At 40.9% G+C, this 19,907-nt stretch overlaps 1 pseudogene; it reads right to left on the bottom strand.

Moving 5' to 3' along the window:
- Positions 1-17,882: 17,882 nt before the first annotated feature.
- On the bottom strand, positions 17,883-18,231 carry LOC110297967 (annotated as a pseudogene).
- Positions 18,232-19,907: the final 1,676 nt, after the last annotated feature.

Here is a 19,907-nt window from a genome sequence, read left to right on the forward strand (position 1 = left end):
TGTACTGAGCAAGGGGTAGGGAGATTTAGGTCACCACAAAGTTGACTTCAGAGCTTCGCTTATCAAAATCTGTTATTGCTACTGCTTTGAGTCCATGTGTCCCAGATTTCTGTGTTCCGTTTCCAGGGTCAGACACATAGGTCATTTGATAAAAAGCAGCCTGCTAAGCATTCAATTAAACCAGTGTTCCTCTAAATGAGTTTGCCAGAATCTTCCATATTCATAAATTTACAGGTAAGAATAAAACAGTATTTGAGCAACCTCTATGCTATTTTTCTTGCTTCAAAAGTAATCACTGAGGTAACAATAACAGTGTTTAGAAATTTCTCTTTATAAAAGTCCCTACTATAGAAAGCATACGTGTCACCTAGTACAATGACTAGTTTTGATTGGATTGAGAAACACCTAAGAGAATAGTAAAGCCTACTTCTAGGTGGATCTGTGAGGGCATTTACAGAGACACTTGGCATGTGGCACATCTGGAGAAGTGTAAGACCTACCCTAAATGTGAAAGGCCCAGATAGAATAAATTAAAAGTGGGAGGGCAAGCAGTATGCATAAACTAGATCCTTCTTAAGTAAGTGTGAGTATTGCCTGCCTCTGTCTCCTAGTGCTGTGATTAAAGGCATGCACCACCACAACCTGCCTAGCTTCCTGGATTTGATGGACATATTCCAAATGATTTCCCTATGATGTAAACCACCCTCACGCTACCTACAGTTTCATTATTAAAATGTGTAGCAAGATGCAGGTCAAGACATTGACACTTACTAGGGATGAATAATGCATTTGAGTCAGACCATCATTTGTTCACCCTGGGGAGTCCCCGACATCATCAATCTAATTTGACATAGCCAACTGAATTTTCTGAGTTTCCCTCCATCATTAAGACTTCATGACACTACAATTTTCAATTCCACTTTAAAATGCATTTTTAGAAGAATAATTCAAATTGATGACCTTAGTTAATTTTTTCATGTGTGTGTGTTTGTGTGTGTGTGTTAATTAGATATTTTTTTAAATTTACATTTTAAATGTTATCCCCTTTCCTGGCTTCCCCTCTGAAACCTCCCTATCCCTCCCCCCCTTCTCCTGCTCACCAACCCACCCACTCCTGCTTCCCTACGTTTCACAGAAGCTCTGTCTTGCCCAGTACTGTAGACAAAGAGGGCAGCAGGCAACTCACCCAGTGAAGTGAATCCAGTTCTAAGTGCAACTCTCTCCAGCACTCACTCTGTATCAGGCACAGTGCCTGATCCTTATCTGTGTAATTTTCTTTAAGGTTCACAGCACATTTACAAAGCCAATGTTATTACATTTCTTAGTGAGGGTAGTTGGAACACAGAGAAATTAGCTTGCCTAATAAATTACATAGAGTTCAAATCAAAGCCCGGTGTCGGTCCATGTACAGTGTTCTTTCCAGCACACCCTGGTGCTTTGACTTAGAGGAAGAACTCTAGACATGTGAAGCTTTTGTTTAAAGGATTTAGGTCTTGTGACAAATATGGCACATTATTATGATGATGGTGGTCCCTGTGCTAGAGACTATTTTGCTTCTCAGGGCATTTTTCAATGTATGGAAACATTTTCAGTTACTGGGAAAATTATATATATATAAGCATCCTACAGTGCTAAGAAATCTCCTACAACAACAACAAAAAAATATATCAGTAGTACCAAAGGTCAGAAATCCTGATGTGCAGAACAGAAAGATATAAGATGAGGAGAAGAGGAGTTGGGGTTGCATCAGATTGCTGTAGCTTGAGAGATGTACTCTTTTCTTTTGCTGTTATTTCTTATCCAAATTCAGAAGAATCCAAGTTTAAGAACAACCCCATCCTATTGGTCTTATGATTATCAAAAACATAGACAAGACATTTGACTTGTACATCCTACAAGTCAAATTCCGCTTAGGGAAGTGAAAAGAGGTAACATTTCCAAATTGAAAGCTATGAGGGTATTCTCAACCTGAAGGCTTTGTAATCCCATAGTGAACAAGGACAGAAGATGGCCCAACAAGACTCACCACCATGGATCCCCAGCGTCCAGGGGTATGTACCATGATCTTGCAAATTTTTGCTATTGGTGTTGTGGTGCATGAAACAAAAATTCACTTCAAGACACCATAGAAAGTGTTAACATTTATGTTTACCTTTTTAATCAATGAATTAAAGAAATGAACTACGGTGGAAAATAGAGGCAGAGTGGTACTGACCTATGAGTGTTCTGTAGACATGAATAACCAGCACAGAGTCTTGGGACTTCACTCCACCCAATGTAGAAGCCATTAATAGCCTCAACAAATTGTTAGCTATGTCAATTCCATCAGAGAAAGCACAAAGTTGATTTTAGTTGTTTGGACAACTTTCCTGTTTGTTTCTTCTAGAAACTTAGTCTTTGGCATGATTTGTGGGTCTGTGCATTCTCATTGGTGCTCCTTCTAGATCCATACTAGGAATCCTCCAGGTTCAGCCCACTAGGCTCAACCCTTGACTTCTACCAATGCACATAATATAATATACCCTCCACCACCCTACAGGGAAAAAAAAACTAACCCTCCTATCTGTTTCTTGGCAGAGTTGTTATTTCATAGAAATTAAACACTCTGCCTCCTAACTGTATGAAGCTGAGAATTTAATCAACAGAATGAAGAAAAGAAGAAAACTGGTCTTAGAAATAATTCTTTCACCTAAACTTCATGGTAAGATTAATGTGATTTTCCCACAAACACCTGCAACTTAAAAACCTCATTTAAAGTGCTTCTGAAGTCCTAACAACGGTCTGCCAAGCATGGAAATGGTTTGGAGACTCACCCCATGTGAAAGCTGGCATCCAGATGATTGCTCAAAATGAATGTCTGCCTAGAGCCCCATTTGTGGGTACATGAACGCCTGAAGAACCCTGTGGAGTAGTGGACAACTCCAGCTCACAGCCAGCCAGGTCAGAGAAAAAGCCGAACTCTTACTCAGCTTGTTCTGTGATTCTCAACCAACTACAATGCAGTAAACCTGTGTGTGTGTGTGTGTGTGTGTGTGTGTGTGTGTGTGTGTGTGTGTGTGCACGCGTGTCCTTATAAAATGAAGCGAATAGACCTACTAACAAGACTTTTGTAAAGACAAAACAGTCTGCTTAAATTCTTCTACATTCAGAAGCCACTGTTTTCATTAACACACCCAAAATAAAAATCAGGGAAGGGAAAGTCCAGTGTAATTTCGTTGTTCTGATAGTTCTAGGAGACAAAGAAACTATCTAAATAACACAACCATCTCTTATCCTATGTCTGCATTTAGTGTCCTCTGGCTGTGTTGCAAGTCCATTGTCCAAAATGTGGCTATTCTCCTCTCCTTACACATCGCTACCTTCTTCTGACCAGTCCAGTCTTCTTCCTTTGTTTTTTCTTTTATTTTTAAGATTATAATGTAATCCCTTACCTTTCCTTTCTCCAAAGTTTCCCATATTCCCCTCCTTGCTCTCTTTCGAATCCATTTATTCTTTATTCATTAGTCATTTTACACCCATTAACACACACACACACACCACACACAAACACACACGAATTCACACACAAATTTTCCTATACATAATCTACTTGTTCTGTATAATGTTATTTGTATGCATGTTTTCAGTGCTGACCATTTGATATTAGATAACCAATTGGTCTTTCTTTTGGGGGGATGATGATTTTTTCCCATGGTCAGCATTTCTTATCTGTCTATAGTTTTTATGTAGGATTGAGTTTTCATGGGATTTCTTACACTCCACTCATGTTTGCTTATCTGTTATCTTTGTTCAGCTCATTTTTAAGCAGCCAAGTTGTTGTTACATTATGGATGGCCTTTGACATTAGCAACCGTATTAGTGTGACATTATGGATATTGCTTCTGACATTACTAGGAGACACAATCTCCCAGAAAACTTCATGATGCCTCTTACAGTCCCTTCTTCCCCTCTTCTACAATGTCTTCCGGTCCACAGGTGTGGGCATTGTTTTGTGGATGTAACCACTGTGACTGAACTCCTCAACTCTATGTCTTGATTGGTTATGGTTTTCTCTAACAGTCTCCATATATTGCACAGAGAAGGTTCCTTGATGAGGAGTGAGGACTGCATTTATCTCGGGAGATAAGAACAAATATGTAGAATATAGTGAAGGATTATGCCATCCAGTAAAGTGGGATTTGAAGGTTCTCTTCCAAGACCCAGGATTTTACCAGCCTTTAGTAGCTAGCTAAATTTCCATTACCAGGCTTGATTTCCCTCTTTTTTTTTTTTTTTTTTTTTTTGAGTAAGGCTGTATGTCCAATTAGAGAGCTGCTGGTTACTGCCAAGGTATGTGTACAACTACTGGACCCTTAGGGTCATCATTCCATGCTTACCATTGTTGTGGTTTATGGATACTCAGATTCCCAATGGTTTGTAATGATGTTGGAGCATGGTTGCTCAAGTTTTGTATTATTTCTATTAGGGAAATAATATTTCTTTGCTGTGGACAGTTCTTCTGGACAGTGCAGGGCTTTATCACACTCTAGTCTCTATTCACAAACTTCTTAGCTCTCCTAGTTATGACAGCTACAGATGTCTCCAGATGTAGTTAGAATGTTGCCTATGCAGGAAAAGTTGCATCCATACTTCCCCTTGAAACCCTTTTCAATAGAAGCAACATGCAGGAAGAAGACAGTTGCACAAAGAAGAGCATGAGCAGACATCACAGGGCCTTCCCATCTCTTCTTCTCCATCCTTCCTCTCTGATGGACCCAATGCTTCATGATACTACCCTGCCCCCCTTCCCCAGTACCTGTTATTTCATTATGTAAAGTAAAAACGTTCTTCATCTCAGTTAGCTAACTTACTTAGTTAAACCTTTATTTCATGGCCTATACTCCAGCAAAGGAAAACCCTAAAAGAACCCCTCAAAAAACAGCAGAGAAGATCCTTTTATCCTAATAGAATTCTTGCAGGGGTAAGAAGTTTAAATATAGCACCTGACACTCACATCAACAAATGTGCTCTACTAAGGAACTTTCGTGCCACAGAATGGACAAGCATACACATTCCCAAAATGAAGCATGTTAATACCTTGTCTACTGTCACTGTCCCCAACATCAGTACTAGGGATTTTTTTTCTCATTATCTTACATGCTCCCCACTAGAAAAGGAATTTAGACCTTCCTGATTGTAGAGTAAACCTGTGACAATTAAAAGTGGATCTCCTTCCACCCATGTACCATAAAACATTACAGGAAAGGATGGTTTCCACTACCACTATCAATAAAAAGTCAAAATTTGCATAATACAGAATCTCACAAGTTTGAGAACTCCTAGGGAGAGATAGTGTGTGTGTGTGTGTGTGTGTGTGTGTGTGTGTGTGTGTGTGTGTGTGTGTGTGTGTNGTGTGTGTGTGTGTGTGTGTGTGTGTGTGTGTGTGTGTGTGTGTGTGTGTGTAGGAGGAGGAGGAGGAGAAGGAGGAGGGGATGGAGAAGGAGAGCCGTAGATTGATATACCAGGAGTTTAGATCAGGGAAGCTTATTAAGTGACTGGAAATGAAAAGGATTAACCACATCTCACTTCAAGAGAAAGTTTGCTTTCTTCTTTGGTTGAAGTTCAGAAAATCTGGTCACATGCAGACTTGCTGATGCCATGGCTTTATTTTAAGGCCTCATTGCCCTTGCCTTATAGTTTCCAGTTTCACAGGTTTAAGTGTCTCCCTTGGCTAATAACATTTCCCCTGATGCATATGTCCTTTTCCATCTGACTTCTATCAGTAGCTTCCCAAAGTCCTTAAGCTAGAAAAAGCCATGGTGTCTATGTCCCCATTCTAGCCAGTAACCTCAATAGCAGTCATATGAAAGCACAGCCCACATGGGCCAAGCTTCAGTCACAGATCAGACACTGCATGAAGACCTCTGACCTCACATAGGCCTGGTCACAGATCAGAAAATGTCAGACCTGGGAGGAGACAAAGGAAACATCACAATCTACTCATTTCAAAAGTAGGGGATAAATATATGTCCAATGATGTTCAGAGAGTAATATGAAGACTCAAACTCATGTGTTTTCATTCTGACTCACTTTTGAATAGTTTCCCCACTCTTCACACTTTTCAATCCACTTTGGAAGTGAGGGTCTATCCTTACCCTGGAATGATCCTATCTGGGATTGCCACAGTACCTGCAGACCTCCCAATAGATAATTTTATTAGAGATATCAAGGTCATCAAATGGTATTTGGGCTTTCAGTATCTTAACCTTTCTGAAAATATCTCCAATATGTCATCAAGTCCAGCCAATACTCCTTTAGCCAACACACAGAGCAGAGTCAAGACTCATGAGATGTGGGTGTTATTCTCTGTGATGCTCTTAAAACTCTGCCTCTCTTACCACAAAGGTGAATCTCTGAATGTGCATGTGGTATTGTATATGATGTCAGCCTCCTGCTCAAATCTCCATGAGCAACTCTTCTTTGAGGGGGAACTATGGTGACATCTCTGGAGGAGAAGTCAATGGCCAATGCCAGACAGAGTTTGTTTTGGTTTTCTTTTATAATAAAAATCACATTTTCTCATTTACTTCTGCCAAAAAATCCCATGAAGCCTTAATACCTCTTCATTTCTTGCTAGTTCTTAATTGGTGGTGATTTTTAATGCTTTGCCTTTCTGGGTTTCTTTTTCCCCCAGAATAAGCAACTGTTGTTAATTGACCACCATTTAAACTCAGTGCTATGTAAATCTCTGGTTAAGCCAAAGAATGTTTTCTTTAAAAAAATATGTAATAACAATTATCTATTAGTTGCCTTAATCGTAACTGTAAATGTGAATTCTTTCCTTTCACCATCAGGTCTTCTGGATGGAAGGGTTGTTAAATACTGACAAAACATATCACAGTTTAATAAGCTTTCATTTATTTGCTTGGTCATTTATGGAAAACTGGAAACTCTTCACACCTCAATACCCTCAACTATGACAACCAAATGACTATGTCCTTTATAGTCTCTTGTCTTTTATTTTATAGGATCAGTAGACCATGTCAATCACATCAAAGGCAACCAGTAAAGACAAGATGCTTCTAGGACATTATTTCCCTGTCCATAGTTCAAAGTGTTGGTGCCACCTGAGCCATCATTTGCATCTAGAGTCAGTTACTTTCCCCTCTGGCATGTGTTTGACACTTCCACTATAGCACCAGTGCCAAAGAACCATGGAACCTTAGAGCATAGAGGCAGTTTTTAAATCTCTAATTAGTTATTGTATACACTTGTATACACTCACATCATCTAGAGTATTCCCACCCCTTTGCCTGGCATGTAAACCCCTCAAATCATTTCTCCTGGGCTGTGTAACATAATCATTACCTACTTATGTCATTGCTCTGATAAAATACCTGGCTAAAGCAACTTACGGGAGGGGAGATTTATTTTGGCAAATTCTTTTAGAGGATGCAGGTTGTCATGAAGAGGAAGTCATGGTGGTAGAAAGAGCTTACAGCTGCAGCAAGGGGAGCTTGCACAGATCTGACTTGACCAGAAAGCAGAAACTGGACAGGAAGCAAGGTCAGGCTATAAACCTCAAGGCTTCCCCTCAGCTGCTTACTTCCTCCAGCTAGGTTCTACCTTCTAAAGGTTCTATGATCTCCCCAAACAAGCCCCAGGTAGAAACCAAGTGTTCAAATACAGGTGCCTCAAATAATTGTATATCTACACCATAATAGCTGTTCTGGACAAATTCTGCCCTAACCAATGTTCACTCACAGCAGAAGCAGCCCCCACCTCTGAGTCAATATGAGATGACATAATCACTGTGTCTATGAAAACTTTAGTGATATTTCTTGTGGGCAACTCTGTCTCTTCAATCAGTTGGTGGGATCCTTATGAGGAAGGGCTTTGACTCATTCAACGTGCATTCACACTTAGACAACCAACTGTAAAAATAATTTTAAAATATGTTATTCTTTCTAGTTCCTTAGTTCTCATCAATAATGACTCTGAGGCTAATTAGTTATTACTAAATGCCTACTCCATAAGCTTTAGCTCATTCCCTGACTAGCTCATAATTTATTTAATTCATTTTAAGCTAGTCTGTGTCTACCACGTGGTTAGTTACCTCTCCTTCAGTCCCTGCCCACTTCTTCCTTAGTGTCTTCTCAGCTTCTCCCTTCTGACTTACATCTGTCTTCTCAATCTGTCTCAACTCTCTTGGCTCTCCTTGAACCTTTCTTTTATCTCTTTCTATTTCCAAGAATCTTCTTCCTTCCTGCCAGTGTCCCTTCTACTTCCTGCTTTAGCTCATTGGTCACCGGCTATTTTATTGACAAGTGATGTTTAGGAGAGAGTCTCTCTACAAACATCAAATATGTGTTGACCAAAGTATGGTAGTCTATGCACATGATTCATGTGTTTAAAAGTATGTGGTAGGAGAATCATGATATTGAGGCCAGGCTATATAGCATGACTTTGCCCTCACCCAAATATAAAACTTTAGATGATGAAGAAGAATGAGTAAATCTTGTTATTCTGGCTAATTATTTACTGATTGGACTGGTCTAGGTAGTATTCTCTCAATTCATATGTACCCAGAACCCATGACTGTGACCTTTCTTATAAATAGGACCTTTACAGACATTGTTAAGTTAAAAAGTGATTGCATAGATTGTGATGTTCCTTACTCAAAAGACCATCGTCTTATAATTAGGAGGAAACCACCATGGAGAGCAGAGGAGCTCACAAGGTCCCACTCCTCCCTAAGGAGCCATAGGCAATTTATGCTACAGGGGGTTGGGGGGAATCCAAGTTTTCTTCAGTGCTGATGGCCACTGATAAGATGCTGATGTGCCTGGAAACACCACCTAACCAGTGCCCCTGTGAGCAATTAAGTTCATTAGGTCATCAAACAAACATACAAAAGTAAAATGCAGACATGTTGGGAAAAGAAATGGTATTATCAACAGTGTGGAAGGGGGGAAGAAGGGAGTGGGGCAGATGGATATGATTAAAGTATGTTTCATGCATGTACAAACATGTAAAAAATGAAACTCATCAACATATGTAGTTAATGCATACTAATAAACTAGGCAAAAGAAGGAGAGCTAATTTAGAAGCTAGAACCACATGGAAAGGTTAGGCCAAGTGAACACCAAGACAGAGGTTGCAATTAAACTGCCATAAGGCAAAGATTGGCGAGAATTGCTGGCAACCACCAGAAAACCACAGAGGACTGGGCAGATTCTGCCCTGGGGACTGCAGAGGGAGCAGGGCCAGCTGACACTGTGATCTCAGATTTTTAATCCTCCATAACTATCACTAGAAACCCCTGTTGTTTTAAGCCACCTAATTTCTTCTCACTTGTTAGCACAGCCCTGGGAATTCAGATAGAGAAACTTAGGTAGCTGGCAGGTTCTGTAATGAGTACTAGGAGATCGCCAACAGTTACCTGGGATTACATAGTTACTAGCCACACCCCTTTACCTCCCTCTATCATTCCCCTCTTAACATTTATTTCCCAATTTTTCTTCTTCCTTAGTGATTCCATCCACTTTTCCCCTTCCCCATCCCACCAATAACTTTTTCACTCTCTTGACTACTTAGTATTTCACCACATATTTATTGAGCACAAATGTGGAATGAGGTTTTATTCTCAAATATTTCTTATTCTTTCTTTTCTTTGTTTGATTGTTCGTTTGCTTAATTTAATGTCTGGATGAATGTATGCCACTTTGATGAAGATTCTCATGAAGGCTAGAAAAGGGTGTCAGATCCCTAGTGTTGGAAGGTACAGAGCTGCATGATATGGGTGCTGGGAACTGAATGGGTTCTCTGGAAGAACAGCAAGAAATCTTACCCACTAAGCCATCTCCCCATCCCCTTGGAATAGAGTCTGAACAAAGGCCACAGGACATAAATAAGCTCATCTCCTTTGAGGGAGTTCCTAACATAAGCATTGTCTCAACATCCTCCTTAAGCACGTCTGTGTAGCCTCGTTCTTAAAATTTATGTTTTTAATTACTTTTCCCCCAAATGAGCAAACCGTAGGTTGTGTAGGTTGACTATCTCCTAAGGTTACACAGACAAGGCAAGGCTGGCATCTAAGCACAAGTCTACCTGTGTCTAAAGGGCTCCCCTTGGCAGTATGGCTCCATTCCTGGATTTTCCTACTACCCTATATGGGAAAGAGCCAGGAAGAAAGGCCATTTAGAGGGCATCCTTTTTGCAAAAATTCAGAAGGCAGTATAGCCACCAAGACAAGCTGCCTAGATCAAATTCTCACTTTCATACAGATCCTCTTGGGCTTGCCTTTTAGCTCCCGCAAACCTTGAGGTTCCCATTTAGATGGTGAAAACCTCCCAGAGATTCCAAGAAGCATGCGAAGATCACAATCAGGTGTCTTGTGATGGCACACAGTAGGGACTCATTGTTGCTGCTAGTATAGTGGCCACTAGTTCTGCATCATGATCCTGATGAATTTTCCTGAGTTCCAGTTCCACACTCCCACTCCCTGATGACTGTGTGTCTTTGCATCATTTGCAATTCCTCTAGCTGGTATTTTACACTCCATCCTGAGAACACCCAGCCAAATGCCCAGCTCCAGACAGATGTATTAGTTTGAACTATGTGACACCACCCATATAAAATCATCTCTGGCCTGCAAAGCTGGAACTTTCATATCGTTTGATCTAATAGATGCCAACTCTTTCTCTCTTTAAAATGAAGAGACATAAACAAAGGTGTCGTCTTAGTCTTCTAGGAGAGAAATTTTAAGATCATTTTAAAACAATTGCAATCCATTTGAAAAGGACTGTAGAATGCTTGTCTTTGTCAGTTTCCCTGGCAAAGCAGGAATGAGATCCAAGACAACATTGTGCCTCTGGGTGCAAACTGGCTCCAAACTCCACCTCTGTGAAAGGGGAGCAAGACCAGACAAAAGGGCAGGAACCCCTGTATTCAGCTAACAACTCAGATGATCTCAAACATAGTAGTTTCCACTTTGGCTTCTAAAGAGTAAGGAGGAGGATTATTTTTTAAAGTCCTGAGATGAAACAAGAGGGTGTCCTCTGTGAACCTACTGTCTTAAGAGAGATTGACTTAGGGTGGGTGGGCAGGGCTCCCTTCTCAAGCTTCTAACTCAGCCCCTTTGAAGCCTGGCTTAGATCAGTTTTTTTTCCCAGTTTTTTCCTGCCTCCCTCTCCTGTGTTCGCACCTCATTAGCACCCTGCCAGCAAAGGAAATCTATTTAAGCAGCTCTTGCTGACACAGCAAGGCTCTCTTCTTCCACTGATGATTCTCCTTCTGTCCTCCATGGCATGGGTTGGAGAAGGGACCTAACTCACCTGAGGCCCCAGACACCTCACTGTCTCCTGTGACTGAAATTTCTTTAGAAAGCACAGAGGGTCTTTCAGGACCAGATTCCATGTGATCCTGGTAACCTTCTTTTTGCTCCTGGCCTTGGCCTTGCACTTTGAAGGTTCATGGAGAATGGGCCACCTCTTCCTCCTTCTTGTACTCTTAGAAAACTATCAGTAGAGACTCCTTAGTCAGTGTTAGGCAGCAAGCGCCTGAGTTTAGATCCCAACCTATAACCCCAACCTTGAGCTTGGGTTATGTTACAGAGACAGGTCTATCCTGAAGCTCAACTCACTGTCCCTTAAACCTGGAAGAATGGATGAGCTTGATGTTCAATGAGATATTTTGCTTCAAAAAACTAGAGATTTATTAAGAAAAGACACCAATATCAGTCATGGACCTCCACATGCACCTGCACGTGTATGTATCACACACACACACACACACACACACACACACATAACTCCTATCTCATGTGCCTATACCCATGGAGCTCTCTGTAGCCTGTGGAACTGGAATTATGATGGTTGTGAGCCATGTTGTTGATGGGAACTGAACCAAGATCCTCTACAAACGCAACAAGTGCTCTTAACCACTGAGCCATCTCTCCAGTGCCACACTCTCATCTCTTTAAATTAAACTCCAATTGTTGGAATTCTGAAAACCAATAAACACACTCTCTTCTCAGCATTGTTATCCACTTGGACTCTCTTTGATGTATTTGCACAAAATTTACACAATCTTTTTAAAAAGTCCTCAACAAATATGTATGAGCACCTGTTGTAGAGACGAGACACTTTTAAATTGGCTGTGGTCTCACTTTTTTTTCATCCCGGGAGGCATCAGGGTAGTAGGCTGGGATGGGAGCTGACAAGTGCTCATAGGGAAGAGCTGCAGGGAGTCTTGGAGCCACTGGCTCTTATCAAAGTTCTTAGGGCAACTGGATGGTCTATAGCTTAATACATCTACAGGAGTTTTTTGAATGAAATGGGCACAAACAGATGAGCTCCTGCTTTCTGAAATGCTCCAGATTCCTGGTCTTATTTGGCATTCTTTACAGTGACTGTGATAGGCTTTGGAACCTGCCCCATCATAGTCCCTTCTAAGTAAGATGTCAAATCTTGCTCAAGGTTCAAAATGCAGGCAGCCATTTTGAGGTATGTGATTCCTCACTTGACACAACTGAATTTTTCAAGGCTGACTAGCTAACAGTGGCTCTTCTTCAGAGTCAGCTTGTAAAAAAGTCAATTTACAACAAGTTGTCTCAATTTGTTCAGTTGAACCACACAGAATGATGGAGCACATGGCAGAAAAAAGCATGTTGAAATCAAGAAAGGAACTACAATTAGATGTACATGAGCCAAATCCATGAACAGAGAAGCCCACAGGAAGAAGGGAACGGATGCCCAGAGAGAAGTGAGGAGAGCAGAGAAGAGAGGAAAGGAAAGGAAAGGGGAGAGATAAAGAAGAGGGGAAGGAGAGAGAGAGAAGAGGGAGGGAGGGAGGGAGGGAGGGAGGGAGGGAGGGAGGGAGGAAGGGAGGGAGGGAGGGAGGGAGGAAGGGAGGGAAAGGAAGAGGAGGAGATGAGATAGAAGAGAAGGAGACAGAGCTGCCCCCTAGGAGGAAGAGAAGAAAGAAAACCAAATAAAGTTTCATTAATTTATGATTTCTCAGTTCTTCATCGGGGCCCCATGAACTTATACTTTGACGTCACATCTCTTCTCAAGTTACTTCTGTTCCTTGTTATTGGAAAACCAGTAGCTAACACAGACTGCTAGACATGAGAGTCTATTTTCTCAATGCTCATGGGTTAATGGAGAACTAACTGTAAGGCCACATTCTGCCATAAAGTCCTCTTCTAAAAATCTCTGGGCCAGCTATGTTGCAGGAAGCAGAGCTATGTAGATTTAGGGAGGAAATGTATGCGTATACTGAGTATCCCACATGCTCTGCCAGGGCTGGACAGTACCTGTAATCAAACAGGTTAGCATTCCTACAGTGAAACATACGAATATTCACATTCACCTAGGTAACCTCAAACCAGATAAGGTCATGTTTTGCAGCCAAGTAAGTCCACATTAGATCAGGTTTTGCTTCTAATTAACTTAGGGTCCAAGTTTCCATTTTCTGATCTCAATAGATTTTACAAGTGCTGATAAGACATTGTGAGCATACTCTGTATGCCAGGAAACTATCAAAATTGCTGTCTGTAGCTTTCTTTCAAACCGAAACAAGACAGCCCCAATGATATTTGTTTGTGCAGTGAGGTGATGCCCACACAGGAGGCAGCCCCTGAGGGCCTTGGTGCATGGCCAACTGCCCTCCTGGTCCCTCAGTACTGGCCTGTAGACCTGGAGACCCATAAATGGCTGTCCATTGTCAAGTATTCACCCCCTTTTAGTCTTTGTAAAGAGCAGTAATTCCTTTTGCAAGACTCAGCATATCCAGGTCCCAAGGCAGCTGGCCAGAGTCACTGGCCTAGTGCCAAAGGACCTCATTAGCCCTACCTCCTGTTGAACCAGGGCCCACCTGGTGCTGCTTCACCCTCCCTGTCCTCCAAGGCAGCTACTTATTAGGATTACTCACTAGGATGAACTTTCTAAGGAAAGGACTCCCTGGGGCATGTAGCCCTTCTCTGGCTGGTTCTACAGTTCTGGACCTCATGGGATACACCTGATATGGTGGTCTCTCTCGGAGGGGTTCTTCTCACTGAGGTCTTTGAATTTCCCTCAATTCACTAAGCTGTAGTTGAGCAATACTATGCATGAAGCCTTGGTCTAGGCATTTCAGAAAGCCTGGGTAAGTAAAACAGAACTGTCCTTTCAACAGGACAGAGGGAGAGGAAGTATATCACATCCATGGTGACGTGCCAAGGGCTAGATGACAAATGGCATCTGTGGCAACTCAACTTTCAGAGGAGCTCAGAGGGCTCCTCTGACATACATCAAAGGAGAGACACGTCAGTGGGCTGTCTCCCCTTCGAAGAGCTGAGGATCATGCCACCTTAAAACCAGAAGCCCTGCATGGCACAGTAGTATTATCTTAGTGTTCCTGTACATTTCTAATAGCCTTCAACTAAACTCTGAACCACCATAACATTTAAAATTCAAAGATACAGAAAAGGCCCCTGACCTTGCCATTGCCAGTGAAACCAAAAGCACAAGTGACAACAAACAAAACCAACTGGAGAAAGGAACAGCAAAGGCAGCCTATGGATTGGGGGAAATGCTCACAAGCCATACATCCAGAAAGGAGTTAGTGTCAAAAATATAAAGGGACTTCACACAAGTCAGTAAAAGAAAAACATTAATAACTCCTTTCCTTTAAAATTAGGGTCCAGTATAGCCCAGGTGGTACATTTGCTTAGCATGTTTTAATTTGATCCCCAGAACTGATGGAAAAAATAGAAGCTCTTTAACACCAAGTATATAAATATGTATGCAAAGGTGCTCATATAGCTTTTATACAAGAGAGATTACAAGGAAACACATCCTCATGTTTGGGAAGGTTATCCAGGGTTGGGGAGGACGCGTTGAGAGAGAACAGTTCTTGCACATTATTGGTGATAAAGAAGGAAATCTGGCATGACAGCCAAGAAAAACAATATGACAGGTCCTAAAAATATTTGAAAACACAGAACTGCTACGTGATTCAGCTACTCTGCTCCTGACATGAACTCAGTGAAACTGAAAACCCTCTTAAACACATCTGCCCTCCCATGTTCATCACAGCATAGCTCACCGGAACCAGATACAGGAACAACTGAATGCTCTGTCAACAGGTGGATGAGTAAACACATCATAGTGCTAACACAGAGGAACGGTAGTAAGGCTTTAACAAAGAAACCCTGCCCTTTGTAACAACATAGAATGTGGAGGACATGAGGATTTCCAAAAGCCAGATAGAAAAATACAAACACTGTCTGTCTGGCCTCACTTATAGGTATCTGAAAAATAAAGAAAGAACAGAGGTTACAGAAAGAGCCTCCATGCACCACCTGGGTAATGTACTTAATGATATCTTATCACATATTGGACATTTCCTTATGAGGATAGATTTTATGTAGTCTTACCAAAAGTCAATAAAAGGAATAAAGGAAGATAACTACCTGACATGAAGGATACATCAGCCTACTAGATTATAGTAATCATTTCTCTCTGTTTGTCAAAGCATTATATCATTGATATATATTAAAAATATTTTAAATAAAATCTAAAAATCAATAAATAAAATGTCCCACACCTATATTTCTTATAGGCCTCTTCCTGACCTTATAAGGAAGTTTGGATCTGAATTTTTGTTGTATATATATTATATTACAAATTAGTGTGTGAACATAATATGATATATATATAATTGAATGTTTTATAAATACTATATTTATATTAAATTGGAAAAAATGTGTAAAATAAGATACTTATCCAATATTTATTGGATAATATCACTCTCAGTTTTAGAATTTTAAATAAATGTGCCTGAGAATGCTGCTTTGAAATTGGATTAGAATTGATCAGAGTAGGATTCTGATGAAAAGGAATTGAGCTAAGTAAGCTGTTTAATTTCAGCAAATACTAACTGACCATTTTGTGTGTTCCGTTGTCAGAAATAAAATTATTATTAACACCTGGCTGTGCTCTCAAGGTGCCTGATGTAGAGCAGAGAATAGGATTGTAGCAAGGCCCCTGTGGAACAGGCAGTGTGATCTTGTTTTGTCATGATCCCAGTGACTGCATAAAGTCACAAGAAATTTTAGCTCAAGCCTAGCACAAAGAAAGGGAGCTCAGAAAGACCTAGGGGAGTGGAAGACAGATGGGTAGATGGACAGATGGATGGATGGATGGACAGATGGATGCATATATGGATGAGTAGATGGATGGATAACAAAAGTGGAACTGTCAGTTCTTGGACAAGTGCTACATCATCCCTAACTTTTGAGTTTGTGCCATCTTAGACAGATGATCTTTTGAGATACATTCAGTCTAAGCACCACCCTGGTGGTTACTTTCAACTTGACCCTATTAGCTATATTTCTCTATTTCTATGATAAAGACCATGACCAAAAGCAGCTATGGGGAGGAAAAGGTTTTTTTTTTTTCATCATATGCTTTCAGTAACTATCCATTACTGAGAGAACTCAGAGCAGGAACTCAACGCATAAACTTGAAGGCAAAAACTAAGGCAGAAATCATAAAGAATGCTGCTTCCTTGTTTGCATCCCATGGCTTTGCTCAACTCCCCTTTTAAAAAATAAATAAATAAAACCCAGGCCTACCTTCTCAAGAGATTCTACCATCCAAACAGGCTAGGACCTTCTCAATCAATTTTCGATAAAGAAAATAAATCACAGACTCATGTACAGGCCAATCTGATGGAAGCCATTCCTTAAGTGATGGTCTCTGTTCCTCTATGTCTCTAACTTCTATCAAGTTGATAAAAACAAACAAACAAACAAACAAACCCCCCAAACAACTAATTAGCACCTTGACCTCAGAATAGGAGGGTCTGAGAGAGTCCCAAAGGAGCCCAAGCAAAAGCACCACCTTTCCTGGAACAAGTTTTTTTTTTTCCTACTTGTTCTCTAATAGTCCAGACTCAGACATTTCACTTCTGCCTGGTAATGGCATCCTCTAGACCTAAGCCTTGACTGCTCTACCAGACAACCATTCCCTACAACCAGTGCTTTGTTCACAAGCTCGGTCAAGTCCAGGTGTGTCTGGGGCCCCGGGTTCATGGACTGTTTGGATTGCTGAGCAAATGGATTACTTAAAATTCCAAGGGGGAAGTAAAATCAATAAGACAGGCAGGGAAAACTAAGAATAGATTAATTGGGGGAGTTGGAACACGCAACTGTGGAGGTTGAGATGCGTCTGGCCATTTGTATGCTAAAGAGTGCTGGGAATAGGGAGGAGAGCCCAGTTTAAGTTCTGATGACTCTGAACCTGGGAAGCCAGATGTCAAGGAGTCTGGTACACATCCTGGAGAATGAAGGCCAAAGAACATGACCTCTCACATAAAATATCTGGAAAAGAATGGGGCCTAAGATCCCGCAGAGGAAATAAGAGAGTGAATTTACTCTTTCATTCCATTTGGCTCTATTAACAGCCTCATCTGCCCGCAGGATGTGGAGGTAGGTTTTTATACAAATTTTAAATAAGCAAGGCTTATTTAAATTTTAAATAAGCCTTGCTTATTTAAAATTTGCTGGTTCAAATTTTTTTCCAGAACCATTCTTATAGACATATTCAGAAACAATGCTTTGCCAACATTCTGGGCACCCCTGGGCCCAGTGGGTTTCTTCATATTACACTCTCCCATCCTGCTGGATCAACTGGTTGCTGAATGTGATCCCTTTATCACCTCTTTTTCATTGCTTGTCCACCAAGGTAGCTGTGTCTAGTGGGCTGTCTCTTCTCCCAGTACCTGGAACCACAACAGCCTTTCTTGGCAGCTCATCCTCCTTCCAGCTCTCCACATATCTGAGAAACATATTTCATCACAATTATTCTCTCAAACCATCATTTTTATTACTCTTAAAAAGCTGCATAGTTGCATATTTAGTCTGCTTTCTGACTCTGTGCTTGTGCCTTCAACACTTTCACAACGATTCCCTGCTCTTCAATAAATAAAGTCCACTAATTCTGTTTCAGACACATTTGGCACACATGGAATAACTGTAGGCCCTGCTGATGTGCATCTTTGTCTCAGACAATCTCATAAGGACTTCAGGTCTCATGGCATGAAACCCTTGACATCTGCCTTGGGTGTGCACTGAATGTGGATTTATGTGCTTTCCAACTTTCTTGGTATAATGCAAACAATCCTATTGCCAGGGGTTCAAGAGAGACTAGTTTTGTTAAAGACTGTATTGTAGGAGTGCCTAGGACTATATGTCAAATACTGAACCAAGAGTCACAGCTGTTTTTGTTACTTATACAACAACCAGCACGCTCTTCCCTGAGGAGTAGATTTGGTCTTAGATGGCTTTGAGGAACATAGTACTAGAAAAAGCTAAATCACTTGAAATTAGCCAAATAATGGTCAATAGGCCAAAACAAGAAAACCTACACTAATGCAACTATTTGGAAATAAAACCAGAGCAGAACAACAGAGATAATCTGTAGATAGGCAGGGTCTGGCCAAGCCTGGGCAGTCAGTCATTCAATGTATCGCGAGTCTGGAAGTATCACTCTTTCTGAGCTCTCCCTTGCACCCACAGTCAAAAGATGTGCTATGAACCGCCATATGGGAAGTGATGAAAGCTGAAGGATGATAGACTATCACGTGGACAGGAGTAACTGCCTTCAACCCGGCCAAAGGGTTTCACCCTTGAAATGGCTTAATATATAGCAACAAGAGACAGACCTCCATGGCAAAGTGTGCACTGTCTATTTTAGCAAAACCTAAGCTGGCACTGTCACCCTGAGCCCTTACAGAAACCTATATACTATCATCTATTGAGGGTTCAAGAAGCTACAGTTATCAATATACAGAAAGGAAAAGGTGCAACCTAGTAGATTTATGAAGAATACAGCAGCTTTTGTGGACTGGGAAATGTTCCTGGGACCGGCATAATGGCCTTAACCAAGGTTGGATCTGACCTACACTACTCAAAACATTTTATCTCAATGGTAGTTATTTTAAGAATGTTTATGAAGAGCTTAGAGATGAAGAGGTAAACGTCCTGCTAGTTTCTGAAGAAGTGAATTAAGACACTACTTGCACACATAGAACATTCAAATTTAGTATCTATTACTTGACCATGTGTCCTTGATAATGACCACTATCTTCACTTCATGAGTAAAATGTGTATAGGTCAACGATTTTGAGGAACTTGCTCAAATCCTCAAGAGAAGTGTGTACCTGAGACAGTGACTGAGCTGAGATGTCCGACTCGGAGTCTCCACCACACTGTGATTCCTGTACATGCTGATAGGTTTGGAAACTAGATGTATGATCTACAAATATTCTTTCCATACAAGAGAATCTTTTCAGACATAAAGAAATGATGTGGTGGCCCATGCAAGAAACCAGATAAGCATTGAAAATACTGTGCAAAATAAACCTCACTAAAGACATTTTTCCTAATTTAATTTATATGAATGTCTATAATAGTCAAATCTATAGAGTAAGAGATCAATGGTAACCAAGGGCTGCATCAAGAGGTGGAAATGAACGATATTGAGCATGGGGTTCTTGTCTGTGGTGATAAGAAAGTTCTGGAAACGGATAGTGGTGATACTTTCATAAAATTGTGGATTTAATGTCACCAAATCACCAAATTAAATGCTTAATAGTTATAATAGTATATGTTACATGTATTTCATCACCAAACTACAAAAATAAAATAAAGATTGCAACTAGTGTTTGTCTCACTAACTGTTCATTGAGGGTCCCCTCAATTGTGAGGAGATGGGGTTGTTCCATACATCTGCTGTGTCTCTTCCATCCTTGTTCTCTCTAGCCTTATTCAAAATCTTCCTCCAAGCCAGGAATAAGTCATTTCCAATGAGAAGACAGTGGTAAAATGTGTTGGGCTCTGAAACCCCAAGCACCTCCACATTTACACACAAATGGAGGCT

This window comes from Mus caroli, chromosome 7, assembly GCF_900094665.2.
Source record: "Mus caroli chromosome 7, CAROLI_EIJ_v1.1, whole genome shotgun sequence".
NCBI classification, from domain to species: Eukaryota; Metazoa; Chordata; class Mammalia; order Rodentia; family Muridae; genus Mus; species Mus caroli.